The 16,272-nt window shown below is 45.7% G+C and overlaps 1 protein-coding gene across 3 annotated transcripts in view; it reads left to right on the top strand.

Moving 5' to 3' along the window:
• Nucleotides 1–16,272, top strand: part of ORAI2 (ORAI calcium release-activated calcium modulator 2) — a 50,525-nt gene that overhangs the window by 23,772 nt on the left and 10,481 nt on the right. The window contains exon 1 of one of the 3 annotated variants that reach the window (XM_044273509.1): nt 11,031–11,482. The exons of the other annotated variants lie outside the window; for them this stretch is intronic. The gene's annotated coding sequence lies outside the window, so the exon portion shown is untranslated. Of the gene's footprint in view, nt 1–11,030; nt 11,483–16,272 lie in introns of those variants that run through there. 3 annotated transcript variants of the gene reach the window in all.

The following is a 16,272-nucleotide window of genomic DNA, read 5'->3' as shown; positions in this document are numbered from 1 at the left end:
GCACACGGCCGGTGCCCGCATATTGCAGACCCACTGTTTGCAGGCCACAATACGGGCACAGCCAAACAGCCGTGTGAATGAGCCCTAACGCTCAAGGCAGAAGACAGACTATACCTAGTAAGGCCTCTTGCACACAAACGTTTTTTTCCCGTTTACGTTCCCTTTTTTTGCGTTCCGTATATGGACCGTATACGTAACCATTCATTTCAATGGATCCGCAAAAAAAGGAAGGTACTCCGTATGCCTTCTGTTTCCATATTTCCGTTTTTCCATTCAAAGATAGAACATGTCCCATTATTGTCCGCATAACGGACAAGGACAGGATTGTTCTATCAGGGGCCAGCTGTTCCGTTCCGCAAAAAACGGAATGCACACGGGCGTAATCTGTATTTTTTGCGGACCAAAAAATACTGAAAAAGCCATATGGTCGTGTGCAAGAGGCCTAATGCTCAGTTACAGCTTTGATAGAAGACACTTGAAATGCAAATAGTTACACTTTAAATTGAAAATAATCAAGATTATTTATTTTATTTTATTTTATTTGCAAAATCGTCCAGCCCTAACGTGACGTAGAAAATAGTGATTCCGATTTTTATAAAACATGGTAAGGCCGAATGCACACGGCCGTGTTCCGCAGCCGTGAGCGGTCCGTGGTAACACGGCCTGGATTCCTGCTCAAAGCGGGAGCGCACGGCGTCACTGGTTGATATGATGCCGTGCGCTTTGTGCTGCCGCTGCACTACAGTAATACACTCGTATGATCTATACGACTGTATTACTGTAGTGCAGTGGCGGCATGAAGCACACGGCGTCATAGCAACCAATGACTGTGCGCTCCTGCTCTCAGCGGGAATCCAGGCCGTGTTACCACGGACTGCTCACGGCCGCGGAACACGGCCGTGTGCATTCGGCCTAAAACTGTGCAAAAAAGGGAAAAAGACAATGGTGCAATATTTGTCTTTTTTTTCCATGCCCCCTCCCCCCAAAAAAGAGTAAAAGTTACATAATACTTTATACCATATGTACCCCAACTTGCTGCCATTAAAAAATACAAGTTGTCCCAAAAAAAAGCAAACCCTCGGATGAGTATTTTGACAAAATTATAATAAATAAAAAAAAGCAATAAAAAGTGCTTGCTGATTATTAGGGCCCAAAATAGGCTGGTCACTAAGGGGTTAACAACCATTTTTGCGGCTTCATTCTTCACCACTACTGCTCTGTAGAGTGTTGAAAGTAAATCCTAGTTTTTATTACTAAATCTTTTATAGCCAGAGCTCATCTCCTGTCGGGCGCAGAAGTAAATATTATTTCTTGCTCAGACTTGTTAAGGTCACAATGTACTACAGTAAAATTACAAACTACAATCTTTAATATGCTTATAATATTTTCATCCTATAACCAATTTTAACTAAGCAAATTGTGTGTTATATAAAATAGGACGATTATCCAAATGATTCCTATTTACCTACATCTGAGTTTTTCAGAAATGATGCTACTAAATTTATAAAAAAAAAAATTAAAAAAAAATTGGATGGCAAAAGATCAAAGTGTTGAGAAAAGTTTCATTCCTGCCAAGGATTCTTGTCCCTTTGCCTTCAACCCAGGGTAATTTCTCCCTTGACGAGTAGTTAGTAGGGAATGCTGGCTTATAATCATATACAGTATATTCCTAGCAACTGAACTGTCTAAAGTGGCTCATTGGAATAGCAATGGGTTGAAGGACACAAATTGCTTTCTGTAGAAGTCTATGTTTGCCGTTTAACCTTGCGGTGCTTTAGTACATATATATAACATATTGAGGGGCTCATTTATAAACTGATATATGCCACTTTTGTGGCATATAAGAGTTAGGCCTTATGCAGACAGCTGTTGTTTTGGTCCGCATCCGAGCGGCAGTTTTGTCGGCTCGAATGCGGACCCATTCACTTCAATGGGGCCGCAAAAGATGCGGACAGCACTCCGTGTGCTGTCCGCATCCGTTGCTCCGTTCCGTGGCCCCGCAAAAAAAAAAAAAACTGTCCTATTCTTGTCCGTGCTTTGGCAGTTATACATACATGTATTAAAGGCTGTCCATGCCGTTCCGCAAATTGCGGAACGCACACGGACGCCATCCGTGTTTTGCGGATCCGCGATTTGCGGATCGTAAAACACACAACGGTCGTGTGCACGAGGCCTTACAGATAGTGTTGAGTGAATCGACCGTTCAATTAGAATTTCAGGGAAAATGGTAAGAAATAATAAAAATAAAAATCATGCTTACCTCATTCGTCTAAATGTGAAGAACCGTCCGTATGACGTCACCATGCCGGCCGACGTCATCACGGGCCGTGCAAGATTACGTGCTAGATCTTCAATCAAGATGGCATTAGTGTAGGGACCCACTCCAAACAGTCCACAGTAATATGGTGAATGAGCCTATGCATTTTGATCAAAATATATACACAGTAGGGTGGGCAATATGGCCTAAAATCTATATTGCGATATAATTTTAAGCATGTGCGATATATTCTATATTTCGGGGGTTCAACTTTTTTTTTTTTTTTTTTTTACTTTTTATTTAATAACTATTAGCCTCCTTAGGGGCTAGAACCCTTGTCCTATTCACCTTAAGGCCCCATGCACACGGCCGTTGTTCACGGCCGTGTGCGGGCCGTGGAACCGCGGCCTGGATCCCTTCCTGTGAGCTGGAGCGCACGGCGTCACTGGTTGCTATGACGCCGTGCGCTCCCTGCTGCCGCCGCAATACAGTACTACACTGGTATGATCTATACCAGTGTATTACTGTACTGTGCCGGCAGCAGGGGGCGCACGGCGTCATAGCAACCAGTGACGCCGTGCGCTCCAGCTCACAGGAAGGGATCCAGGCCGCGGTTCCACGGCCCGCACACGGCCGTGAACAACGGCCGTGTGCATGGGGCCTAAGGCTGAGTTCACACGAGCGTGACAGATTAGGTCCGGATGCGTTCAGGGTGCGTTCAGTTAAACTCGCACCATTTTGCAAGCAAGTTCAGTCAGTTTTGTCTGCGATTGTGTTTAGTTGTTCAGTTTTTTCCGCGCGGGTGCAATGCGTTTTGATGCGTTTTTCACGCGCGTGATAAAAAACTGAAGGTTTACAAACAACATCTCCTAGCAACCATCAGTGAAAAACGCATTGCACTCGCACTTGCTTGCAGATGCAATGCGTTATTAACGCAGCCCCATTCACTTCTATGGAGCCAGGGCTGCGTGAAAAACGCAGAATATAGAGCATGCTGCGATTTTAAAGCATTGCAGAAGTGATGCGTTCACCTACTGCATTGCACCCGCGCGGAACTCTCGCCCGTGTGAACGCAGCCTAAGGCCCCTTTCACACGGGCGAGTTTTCCGTGCGGGTGCGATGCGTGCGGTGAACGCATTGCACCCGCACTGAATCCTGACCCATTCATTTCTATGAGACTGTGCACACGAGCGGTGATTTTCACGCATCACTTGTGCGTTGCGTGAAAATCGCAGCATGCTCCTCTTTGTGCGTTTTTCACGTAACGCAGGCCCTATAGAAATGAATGGGGTTGCGTGAAAATCGCATGCATCCGCAAGCAAGTGCGGATGCGGTGCGATTTTCACGCATGGGTTCTAGGTGACAGTCTATTCACTGTATTATTTTCCCTTATAACATGGTTATAAGGGAAAATAATAGCATTCTGAATACAGAATGCTTTGTATAATAGTGCTGGAGGGGTTAAAAATAATAAAAAAGTTAACTCACCTTCTCCTCTTGTTAGCGCAGATGCCGGTCTGTTCTTTATCTGTGGGCTAAAGGACCTTTGATGACGTCAGATCACATGCTCCATCACCATGGTGATGGACCATGTGATTGGAGCATGTGATCTGACGTCACCTCAGGTCATTCAGTCCACAGCTAAAGAACAGAGTGGCATCTGCGCGAACAAGAGGAGAAGGTGAGTTAACTTTTTTATTATTTTTAACCCTTCCAGCACTATTATACTAAGCATTCTGTATTCAGAATGCTATTATTTTCCCTTATAACCATGTTATAAGGGAAAATAATACAATCTTCAGAACATCAATCCCAAGCCCGAACTTCTGTGAAGAAGTTCGGGTCTGGGTACCAAACATGCGCGATTTTTCTCACGCGAGTGCAAAACGCATGACAATGTTTTGCACTCGCGCAGAAAAATCGCGCATTTTCCCGCAACGCACCCGCCTCTTATCCGGGCAAAAAACATGACGCCCGTGTGAAAGAGGCCTAAGGCTGGTTTCACACGGGCGTGACGGATTTGATCTGGATGCGTTCAGGGTGCGTTCAGTGAAAATGCTGCGATTTTGGCACTAAAACAAGTCAGTTTTGTCTGCAATTGCGTTAAGTTGTTCAGTTTTTTCCGCGCGGGTGCAATGCGTTTTGATGCGTTTTTCACACTCGTGATAAAAAAGTGAAGGTTTACAAACAACGTCTCTTAGCAACCATCAGTGAAAAACGCATCGCACCTGCACTTTCTTGCGGATGCAATGCGTTTTTCACGCAGCCCCATTCACTTCTATGGAGCCAGGGCTGCGTTACAAACGCAGAATATAGAACATGCTGCGATTTCAAAGCATTGCAGAAGTGATGCGTGAAAAAAAACGCTCATGTACACAGCCCCATTGAAATGAATGGTGCCGGATTCAGTGCGGGTGCTATGCATTCACGTCACGCATGGCACCCGCGCGGAAATCACGCTCGTGTGAAAGGGACCTAATAGAGCTCTATTAGAGTAAATAGGACTTCACACGCTCCCTGCTGCTCTGTGCATAGTGCAGGGAGCTGACTATGGCAGCCAGGGCTTGAGTAGTGTCCTGGCTGCCATGGTAACCGATCGGAGCCCAGCGATTACACTGCTGGGGCTCCGATCAGAAGCTGCCACCCCTCAGGACCTGAGGGGTTAATTGCGGCAGATCACGGTGCGCAGTAATAGAGGCCGGGTATGGGATATGGCCGGCATATACAGGCTACGTTTGTATTCAGTCCCTCCCCTCCTCCTCCTCTCTGTTCTCATTGATGGCACAGGTGCCACAGTCCCTCCCCTCCTCCTCCTAGTCTGTTCTCATTTGTGGCGCAGTGGCCACAGTCCCTCCCCTCCTCCTCTTAGTCCGTTCTCATTGGTGGTCAGCGGCAGGGACTCTCTCCTTCTCCACTGTGTCGGCTCAGGAGAACATGGTGAGTGCCAAGAGTGGCCCATGTCATGTTCTACTGCGATCTGCGATGTGGCGATATAAACAAAATCTCTATCGTTGGCCAGATTTATATTGCATATCGTCTATATCGCCCACCCCTAATACACAGTGCAGCAATAGATCAATGCATAGCATGTTGATTTGTTGTTCATGTCTTTTTCTCTACTTTTTGATAATAAATAAATCAGGGGGGTTATGGACTGAAGTGTAGAAAAACAACTTTTATCTTCTAAATTTCCTTGTCTGGCTTGTGCTTTTATGTTCTGCTGTATCAACCATTAGCATACATGTTGCTGTTTGTGTGTAAAGATCGACAAATCCTGTTGTTGGAATTGTCTGGGGCTACATGGTGATCGAGGCTGCAACATCGGTCATTGTGACCAAGGATCACTGTGTATCAGTGAGAATCGCAAGTTTCCATGATTAACACAATTCCAGATTCGCAAAAAAATATAAAAAAATTCTGGAATTATCTTGATTCGGGCCCATGGTGGCAGCAACTTATGAGTTCAGGTGCAACCCCATTCTATTTAGTGGCTGCATTGCTACACAGTGATCTTTGGTTGTGGCTCCAGCCTACAGGAAGGAAATGTGTCGCCAAAAATTAGATCTGCCAGTTAAAACCAGATAGCAACACATATCCTTTCTTTCTAATCTGTTTTTATTTTCGGATTGCAGATTTTTTTTATTCCATATATACTGAACATGATTATGGGGGCAGCCATCTTGCCTGAGCTGTTCTTAACAGCATGTAGAAAGCATTAAGAAAATGGTCAGATGAGGACCTCACTGACATCTATGGGAGAGTTTTCTGGGCATGCTCTGTGACCTGTGCAGAGGTCATTGTACAAGGAAAGAATAGATAGCTGTGACAATCACCTATTGTGAATGGTGGATCCTGTGTTCTCTGTACACAGGGGTGGTATAATTACAGGTAGGATTAGATAACAGATAAGGGTACTTTCACACTTGCGGCAGAGTGATCCGGCAAGCAGTTCCAGCAATCTGCATGCAAACGGAAAGCATTTGTAGACGGATCCGGATCTGTCTTACCAATGCATTGCAAGAACGTATCCGTCTCTCCGTTTGTCATCCGGAGAAACGGATCCGTTATATATTTTTTTCACATTTTTACCGGTCTGTGCATGCGCAGACCAGAAGGATGGATCCTGCATTGCGGTATTTTGAATGCCGGATCCGACACTAATATATTCCTATGGAAAAAAAATGCTGGATCCGGCATTCAGGCAAGTGTTCAGTTTTTGTGGCCGAAGATAAAACCGTAGCATGCTGCGGTATTATCTCCGTCCTGAACAGTCAAAAAGACGGAACTGATGCATCCTTGAACGGATTACTCTCCATTCAGAGTGCATGGGGATAAAACTGATCAGTTCTTTTCCGGTATTGGATGGAACTCTATGCCGGAAAAGAAAAACGCTAGTGTGAAAGTGGCCTAAGCACTTTTATGACCGTGGAGCAGCTTTACATTGACTTCTATATAAGCAGCTCCGTTCCTCGGGCTGCTGACGGAGTCCATTAAACTGTGCATTGCCCCTGACTATCATTAATTAACCATCCCGTTTTAGTGAGTGTCGGGTTTGCTCATACTGGCCATGTGGGCACTTTCTACATGTGAGGAATTTGGCACATGCTTTTACTAAGCAAGGAGTAAAATAAATATTGTACTGTGTTTATTATCCTGTCATCCATTGTTATTACTCCGCTCTCAGGTTACCCTGTAATGTCCAATGTCGCCCAGTGTTTGTAAAATAGTGGCTAATTTACTGCGTGTTAAGCATACAGTGTAGAGGAACTCACGCGTTAAAGTGTAGCTCTGGGTGTTATACCGAATTATAGAGTATCACTTATCAGCAAAATGGAACCCGTCCAAAGTAGTCCGTGTCTGAATACTGTAAGGGCCTACTGTTCTTTCCTATTTAGCTTCATGCTATGTATGAATGGGGAGAGCACAGCAGAGAGGCTCCCGGTACAAAACTACCTTCAGAAAATGCGTAACCAACAGCCGCAGGGTTGCCAAACTGATTATTTTGCTTAACACTTTTGCTTAACACTTGTGCTCGGATCGCCTATCAGAAAGGTGTCCCTAACCTATCTAACCCTATCTTGCAACAAGCAGTAGAATTGTGCCATAACTGCTGCGATAGGGCAGCCTAAAGGGGGCCACCCCTATATGAAGTGACTGTAAGATGGCGTGGGTGGGTGGGTGAAATCAGCTGAATCATCATCAGCCTAGGCCTGCAGGAGCCTATAAATAGCCTAGTACCCACCCAGCCTGGCCTCACAGGTGCAAGTAAGTAGCCTTGTAATCAGCCTCTCCTCTCACAAATACAGCAAAATACTTTTGCTTAACACTTGTGCTCGGATCGGCTATCAGAAAGGTGTCCCTAACCTATCTAACCCTATCTTGCAACAAGCAGTAGAATTGTGCCATAACTGCTGCGATAGGGCAGCCTAAAGGGGCCAAAAAGCATAGACCTTATTTAGAGTAAACATATACATACCATTAAGACACCCGCTTTGAACGCAGAAGACTCTACCCGATGAAGGTGCGGAATATACCGTACATATCAGCGACTTCTATATACCTTACCTCTTTGTCACGTGCCGTTGTTTTTGGAGGTAGCTAAAGTTGATGTTTTGAAAGAGCGGTCGGTAGTCAAAACGATTTACCCCTATGTTGACGATCATATGAACATATTACGAGAAGGTCTGAACCCGGGAGCTGCGGACTGAAATAACAATGGTGAATGTGATAGAAGACTTAATGAAGTCCAACCATTCGCTAAGGGCCCTGCTCGGACACCAACTATTGCTGGTAGCAAATACTTCACCTATACTTCTTCCCCAGGCCACTGCTTAAATTATTTCTTATTATTTATAAAGGACCCAAAAGTTAGAAGATGGCATATGCCGCTTAACTCTGATAATGGATCGGGACTTCGTAACCGCCTGTAGTCGTGACAGGACTTCGTAACCGCCTGTAGTCGTGACAGGACTTCGTAACCGCCTGTAGTCGTGACAGGACTTCGTAACCGCCTGTAGTCGTGACAGGACTTCGTAACCGCCTGTAGTCGTGACAGGACTTCGTAACCGCCTGTAGTCGTGACAGGACTTCGTAACCGCCTGTAGTCGTGACAGGACTTCGTAACCGCCTGTAGTCGTGACAGGACTTCGTAACCGCCTGGCGCGAGAGACCCTAATGGCGGGGCCAGGCGCCAGTGAGGGAAGAAACGTAAACCTGAAAGAAAGCTGCTATGTTCATCAGGGGAACGGTATCAGAGCGGTGCACTGACTCCCCCAGAAAAATACTGAGTAAACATGATGTAGCAATGAAAAGGAAAATGCAGCCTTAAGTGGAAGCCGAAGTGATGTATGAACAGGTGGGTGAACGCAGCTGTGGATGTGAGTAGTGCCTAAAACATGGTATGGGCCCAGCTGTGAGCATGAAGAGCCCGGTATAACGCAGCTGTGAATGCAATCTGAGATGACAGGGTATCAATGTGATGCAACAGCAACGCATGAACGCAGCTCTAGTGGTGAACAGAGTATAAATTGGGAATGCAGTTGTGATACACCATGTATGCTGCTCCTGTAGTTGTGATAGGATCTGTCGTGTCTGTAGACGTGACAGACTTTGTCAATTGCGCCTTATTACTGTACCTCCTACTGGAAGACAGACCGATACCCAGGCCGGACACCAAACCCTCAGCCAGAGTTTGTAGATGAAGTAAGCCTGCCTTGGGAGAAGGTGATGTCCGCAAAGGCAGGCTTGAGATGACTGCTTAAAAAACCCAACAACCTAGAAAATAAAAGTCAGAGAAAACGACAATGTGAGAGAGGCTCTAATGGCGCGAGACACCACAAGAAAATTGTATTGCGAGCCAAATATGACCGAGCCATGCGAGCGGGTCTGAGGGCAGAAAAGACATGGAACCTACTTGTGGTGGGACCACGTAGCCGGCCTCGAATGGCGGAGTTTATGTCTGTAAAATTTAACTGAGAAGCCATGCGTGGGAGACTAAAGGTGGAGCGATGCGTGAGGGACTCTAATGGCTGAGTCATACGTGTAAACTGAAATGGAAAAGCCATGCGCGAGACTCTAATGGTGGAGTCATACGTGTAAACTGAAATGGAAAAGCCATGCGCGAGACTCTAATGGTGGAGTCATAAGTGTAAACTAAAATGGAAAAGCCATGCGCGAGACTCTAATGGTGGAGTCATAAGTGTAAACTAAAATGGAAAAGCCATGCACGAGACTCTAATGGTGGAGTCATACGTGTAAACTGAAATGGAAAAGCCATGCGCGAGACTCTAATGGTGGAGTCATATGTGTAAACCAAACGGAGAAGCAATGCGTGAGAGACTCTAATGGCTGAGCTATGCGTGAGAGACTCTAATGGCTGAGCTATGCGTGAGAGACTCTAATGGCTGAGCTATGCGTGAGAGACTCTAATGGCTGAGCTATGCGTGAGAGACTCTAATGGCTGAGCTATGCGTGAGAGACTCTAATGGCTGAGCTATGCGTGAGAGACTCTAATGGCTGAGCTATGCGTGAGAGACTCTAATGGCTGAGCTATGCGTGAGAGACTCTAATGGCTGAGCTATGCGTGAGAGACTCTAATGGCTGAGCTATGCGTGAGAGACTCTAATGGCTGAGCTATGCGTGAGAGACTCTAATGGCTGAGCTATGCGTGAGAGACTCTAATGGCTGAGCTATGCGTGAGAGACTCTAATGGCTGAGCTATGCGTGAGAGACTCTAATGGCTGAGCTATGCGTGAGAGACTCTAATGGCTGAGCTATGCGTGAGAGACTCTAATGGCTGAGCTATGCGTGAGAGACTCTAATGGCTGAGCTATGCGTGAGAGACTCTAATGGCTGAGCTATGCGTGAGAGACTCTAATGGCTGAGCTATGCGTGAGAGACTCTAATGGCTGAGCTATGCGTGAGAGACTCTAATGGCTGAGCTATGCGTGGAGACTCTAATGGCTGAGCTATGCGTGAGAGACGGATGGCAGAGTCGTGTGTAACAAAAACGGAGAAGCCATGCGTGAGACTAATAGCGGAGCCATGCGTGAGACTAATAGCGGAGCCATGCGTGAGACTAATAGCGGAGCCATGCGTGAGACTAATAGCGGAGCCATGCGTGAGACTAATAGCGGAGCCATGCGTGAGACTAATAGCGGAGCCATGCGTGAGACTAATAGCGGAGCCATGCGTGAGACTAATAGCGGAGCCATGCGTGAGACTAATAGCGGAGCCATGCGTGAGACTAATAGCGGAGCCATATGTGTAAAACTAAAACAGAGAAGCCATGCGCGAGAGACTAATGGCAGAGTCGTATGTGTAACACTAAAACGGAGAAGCCATGCGTAAAAGACTAACAGCGGAGCCACGCGTGAGCGACTAATGGCAGGAGTCATATATGTAAAACTAAACAGAGAAGCTATACGTGAGAGACTAATGGCGGAGTCGTATGTGTAACACTAAACGGAGAGCCATGCGTGAGAGACTCTAATGGCGGAGTCGTGTGTGTAACACTAAAACGGAGAAGCCATGCGTGAGAGAGTCTAATGGCAGAGTCCTATGTGTAAAACTAAACGGAGAAGCCATGCATGAGAGACTAATGGCGGAGCTGTATGTGTGACACTAAAACGGAGAAGCCATGCATGAGAGACTCTAATGGCGGGGTCATACGTGAGAGACTCTAATGGCGGAGTCGTATGTGTAACACTAAACGGAGAAGCCATGCATGAGAGACTCTAATGGCGGGGTCATACGTGAGAGACTCTAATGGCGGAGTCGTATGTGTAACACTAAAACAGAGAAGCCATGTGTGAGAGACTAATTGTGGAGCCATACGTGAGAGACTCTAATGGCGGAGCCGTACGTGTTACTAAACCGGAGAAGCCATGTGTGCGACTCTAATTGCAGAGTCATGCGTGTGAGACTAATGGCAGAGCCCTGTGTGTAAAAGTTGAACGGAGAAGCCATGTGTGAGCGACTAATGGCGAATTATTATTATTTATTTATTTATTTTTTTTACCACTTATGCAGCACCAGTATGACTTGTGGACTCTCATAACCATGACCCTCTCCGACAATAAACCTCAGACGCTAACCAGCCTACAACCGTATTGTACCCCTAACGAACAACATGAAGCACGGTCATCGGGCCCCCGAAGCCATGTAGCCCCCCGAAGCCAAGAGACTGACCTGGATGACCTTACAGTGATGATAAGTAATCAAAACGTGAGCCAGACCTAATAAAAAATGCATATACATTAATGATCTGAACCACGTGCCTAGATGAAACATTAAACCAACCGCAAAATTGAACCAGATGGGAGAAAAATGAAGAGCCAGAGGCATTACGGTTCGCTAAGAGAAGACCCTTTGTCGTGACAAACGAATGAACAACTGTGAAAACATAGTAGGAACTTACTCCTATTGGCCCACAGTCCGCTAGGGAGCTATTTGGTTAACTGGGGCAGGGGACCAATCTGAGTAACTGCAAACCAGAAGTAAAGGAGACCAGTCTGAGTGAATGCAATCCAGGACTAAAGAACACAATATTTTTTTTATTTTTTTTTTTAAAGAAATGCAGCTTTAAGTGGAAGCAGAGTATAACACATAATGTAAGAACAAGTGAGTGAACGCAGCTCTGAATGTGAGTGGTGCCTAAAACATGGTATGGGCACGGCTCTGAGTATGAGCATGAAGAACATGGTATGAAGCAGCCGTATGAATGCAATGTGAAAGTGCACAGAGTATTAATGCAATGCAACAGCGGACGCATGAACGCAGCTCTAGTAGTGAATGGTGTATAGGACAAAACGTAAATGCAGACACCTCGACGAAGCTGTGCGTGAGAGACTCTAATGGCGGAGCCATGCGTGAGAGACCTATTCTAGGCACATGCTACACCAATAACAATATGCAATAGCCTCCAACAAGCCCCTAAACAGCCAGACAAACTATACTAACAACAGTCATTTTGACCATTAGCGCCCAACTCTGCTTCGTCCAAGCATATGCGCATACCGCAATGTGTGTCTCGTCCAAACAAGTCTGATTTGACCGTGAACACCAGCACTCGCCTGGCACTTCTGCCGCTGCCAAAGTGTGAACGAGCCTCCGCACAATGTAGCTGCTTTTTTTTTTTTTTTTTTTTTTCGCCATTGATCCACATTTACCATCACTTAAACACAGCACGTGTGCTTGAGCCAACTGCAGACACGCTCCCCGCATGTAAACCAGGTACCAGAAAACATACAACCATGCCCACTCTAAGCACATGCTACCCCAATACTGTATGCAATGGCCCCACCAGGCCTCTGAAATAGCCGGACAAACAATACAACCATCGTTCAACCCTTGGCGCCCAACTCTGCTTCATCCCAGAGCACTACATGTGGTGGACCGCAGCGTGGGTCCCGTGCAACAACTCCGATCCTACCATGAATACCAGCGCCCTCCTGAGACATTCTGCCGTCGCCCAGCCGTAAGGAGCCTCCACACCATGCTGCTGTATCCTAGAACTGACTCAGAGGTAGTGAAATCAGCTGAATCGTCATCAGCCTAGGCAGGGGTGGGATTCAAATTTTTAACAACAGGTTCCCTACTCAGCGGTGGATACGCAGCGCGTCACGAGTCATGACACATATATACATACACCATATATATGCAACACAGTCACGACATATTTACATACACCATATATACACTACACACATACCACTCAACTTTTAAAAAGCCTTAGGCCCCCTCTTTGTTATTACTGTAATGGCCCCCTCTTTATTATTATTATAATGGCCCACTCTTTATTATTAATATAATGACCCCCTCTTTTTTATTAATATAATGGCCCCCTCTTTATTATTAATATAATGGCCCCCTCTTTGTTATTACTGTAACGGCCCCCTCTTTGTTATTACTGTAACGGCCCCCTCTTTGTTATTACTGTAACGGCCCCCTCTTTATTATTATTATAATGGCCCACTCTTTATTTTTAATGTAATGGCCCCCACTTTATTATTAATATAATGGCCCCCACTTTATTATTAATATAATGGCCCCCACTTTATTATTAATATAATGGCCCCCACTTTATTATTAATATAATGGCCCCCTCTTTATTATTAATATAATGGCCCCCTCTTTTTTATTAATATAATGGCCCCCTCTTTATTATTAATATAATGGCCCCCTCTTTGTTATTACTGTAACGGCCCCCTCTTTGTTATTACTGTAACGGCCCCCTCTTTATTATTATTATAATGGCCCACTCTTTATTTTTAATGTAATGGCCCCCACTTTATTATTAATATAATGGCCCCCACTTTATTATTAATATAATGGCCCCCACTTTATTATTAATATAATGGCCCCCACTTTATTATTAATATAATGGCCCCCACTTTATTATTAATATAATGGCCCCCACTTTAATAACAAAGAGGGGGCCATTACATTAATAATAAAGAGGGGGCCATTACATTAATAATAAAGAGGGGGCCATTATATTAATAATAAAGTGGGGGCCATTATATTAATAATAAAGTGGGGGCCATTACATTAATAACAAAGAGGGGGCCATTACATTAATAACAAAGAGGGAGCCATTACATTAATAATAAAGAGGGGGCCATTACTATTAATAACTAAAGAGGGGGCCATTACATTAATAACAAAGAGGGGGCCATTACATTAATAATAAAGAGGGGGCCATTATATTAATAATAAAGAGGGGGCCATTACATAGTGGAGTACCGCTTAAAAAAGCTGCTCTTACTCTGTGGGCAAAATAGATGTGTTTCCCTGTGTGTGGCCACCTTAAATATTGTCATCAACCCCATCCATAACTCTTGTTTGGCTAAAAGAATCTAAACATTGGGTCAGGATGAGGGGAAGGTGGAGTAGGCACCTGCTTAGGAGAAATAATTAATACTTACCTCTCTCTCCTTCACAGCTTGTGGCATCCTGGTACAGGCGGTCACCAATGCCTCGCTCACTGTGCCTTCCCGCGCCGCGTCATCGCGTCATCTCGCGAGATCCGCCGCAGGAGGTCACAGTGAGGTACGTGACTAAGTCCTGCGTCGCACCTCAACTGAAGCCGCTCCCCCGGCCCCTCCTCACTTCGCCTGCCCAGCTGCCCTGCACAGTGCGCGTCACACAGGACGGGCACTGGTGCAGGCGCAGCTGCAGGACCGGGTCGGGATCCCTGCTTCTCACCGGTTCTGCGAACCGCCTGTAATTTTAACAAACGGTTCGGCAGAACCGGAGAGAACCGGCTGGATCCCATGCCTGAGCCTAGGCCTGCAGGAGCCTATAAATAGCCTAGTACCCACCCAGCCTGGCCTCACAGGTGCAAGTAAGTAGCCGTGTAATCAGCCTCTCCTCTCACAAATACAGCAAAATACTTTTGCTTAACACTTATTTTTCTGGCCAACTCATAAAAAAATCACAGACAGCAAAAAATTGTTATGGACAAATTGGAAAACTGTAAGAAATCATAAACATTATTAGTAATATATACTATTTATTACTAACCTCCCATTCTAAGTCCATAGGCATTAGTATAGAGTTGGTGCCCACTTTGCAGCTAAAACAGCTTCCACTCTTCTGGGAAGACTTTCTACAAGATTTTGGAGTGTCAGTGAATTTTGTGATGTGGCTAAGGTCAGGACTAGAGATGAGCAAACCAAACCCCACGAAGTGGAATTCGATCCAAATTTCAGGATAAATTCGATTCGCCTCGAAGTCGAATTTCCTTGTCCTTCGTGGTAGAGAATCGATTTAACCTGAAATAGTGTAAAAAACGAAAAAATTCATACTTACCTCCTCCATTTACTCGCGCCGGGCCACCCGTTGATTGAAGATCTCGGCTGAAATCCCGTGCGTCACGACGCCGGCCGGCATGATGACGTCATTTCGGGCCCCACAAGATTTTGCGCCAGATCTTCAAGCAAAATGGCGGTGGCGAGCAAATAGAGGTGGCAAGTTTGATTTAATTTTTTTTTCTATGTTAATTTTACACTATTTTTACACTCAGATGCCACGAACATGTATGAACGCGGCATCTGAGGGGTACAATGACGGGGAGCGGCACTGTCGCAGCTCCCTGTCATTGCACCCGCTACTTACAAAAAAAATGCACTTTGTGAGTAAGTAATTCATCACGAAGCAAATTTTTTTGTAAAATTCGGCGAAGCAGCCGAATCGAATTTTGAAAAAGTTTGCTCATCTCTAGTCAAGACTCTAGTTCTTCAAAAGCAAATATCAGCAGTCAGCGCCTGAGCCTGCCTGACTGCGCAGGTGCAGCCAGCCTAGTTAGGAGGTGGGATAGTATTGTATGCTCTACAGCGCTAGCGGTAGATTCATTCTACGTGTTCAATGTGGGTCGTAACCAGGCTAGGATCACATGCACTATGCGTGGCATGTGATTCAGGAAGTGCCAGGAGCATATCATTTGACGGTGAGAACAGCGCTGGACCAGTAGGAAACCATTAACCTTAAAAGTTGTCCAGGTTCAGAGCTGAACCCGGACATATCCCTATCTTTACCCCTCTGGCCTTCCTAATATGAGCTTTGGAGCATTTCATGCTCCGATGCTCTCCTTTGCCCTGCTCTGAATCGTGCAGGGAAAATACATTTTTAGGACATCCGGTGTCTTACCATGCTCTTCATAGGGACTGTTAGATGGAGGCTTCTGTCAACCACTGAGCCTGGTGATGTAAAAAATGGCTAGGGCATTGCTAGAGCCTGCCCATAGAGCAGGTGATGTCACCGGGAACAGTGCTGGGCGGAAGCCTATGCGACATACGCCTCCCCCCAGGGCCCTGTATATTGCGACTCAGGTTTAGTAGGAATGCCGAGTGGTGTAGTGCGACCTAAATGTCTCTTTAAGTGTGTCACGGTGCTTCTACCTGGATACCCCTGGACCCCAGGCTTTGGCTCCGAAGCAATAAAAAGGGGGAATAATTGAGGGATATGAAAGAATAACTTGAATCCAGACATTGAGATGAAGTTTAATGGCAGAT

The sequence above is a fragment of the Bufo gargarizans genome, unplaced genomic scaffold, assembly GCF_014858855.1.
Source record: "Bufo gargarizans isolate SCDJY-AF-19 unplaced genomic scaffold, ASM1485885v1 fragScaff_scaffold_703_pilon:::fragment_2:::debris, whole genome shotgun sequence".
NCBI lineage: Eukaryota > Metazoa > Chordata > Amphibia > Anura > Bufonidae > Bufo > Bufo gargarizans.
This window is presented reverse-complemented; position numbering and strand designations above follow the sequence as displayed.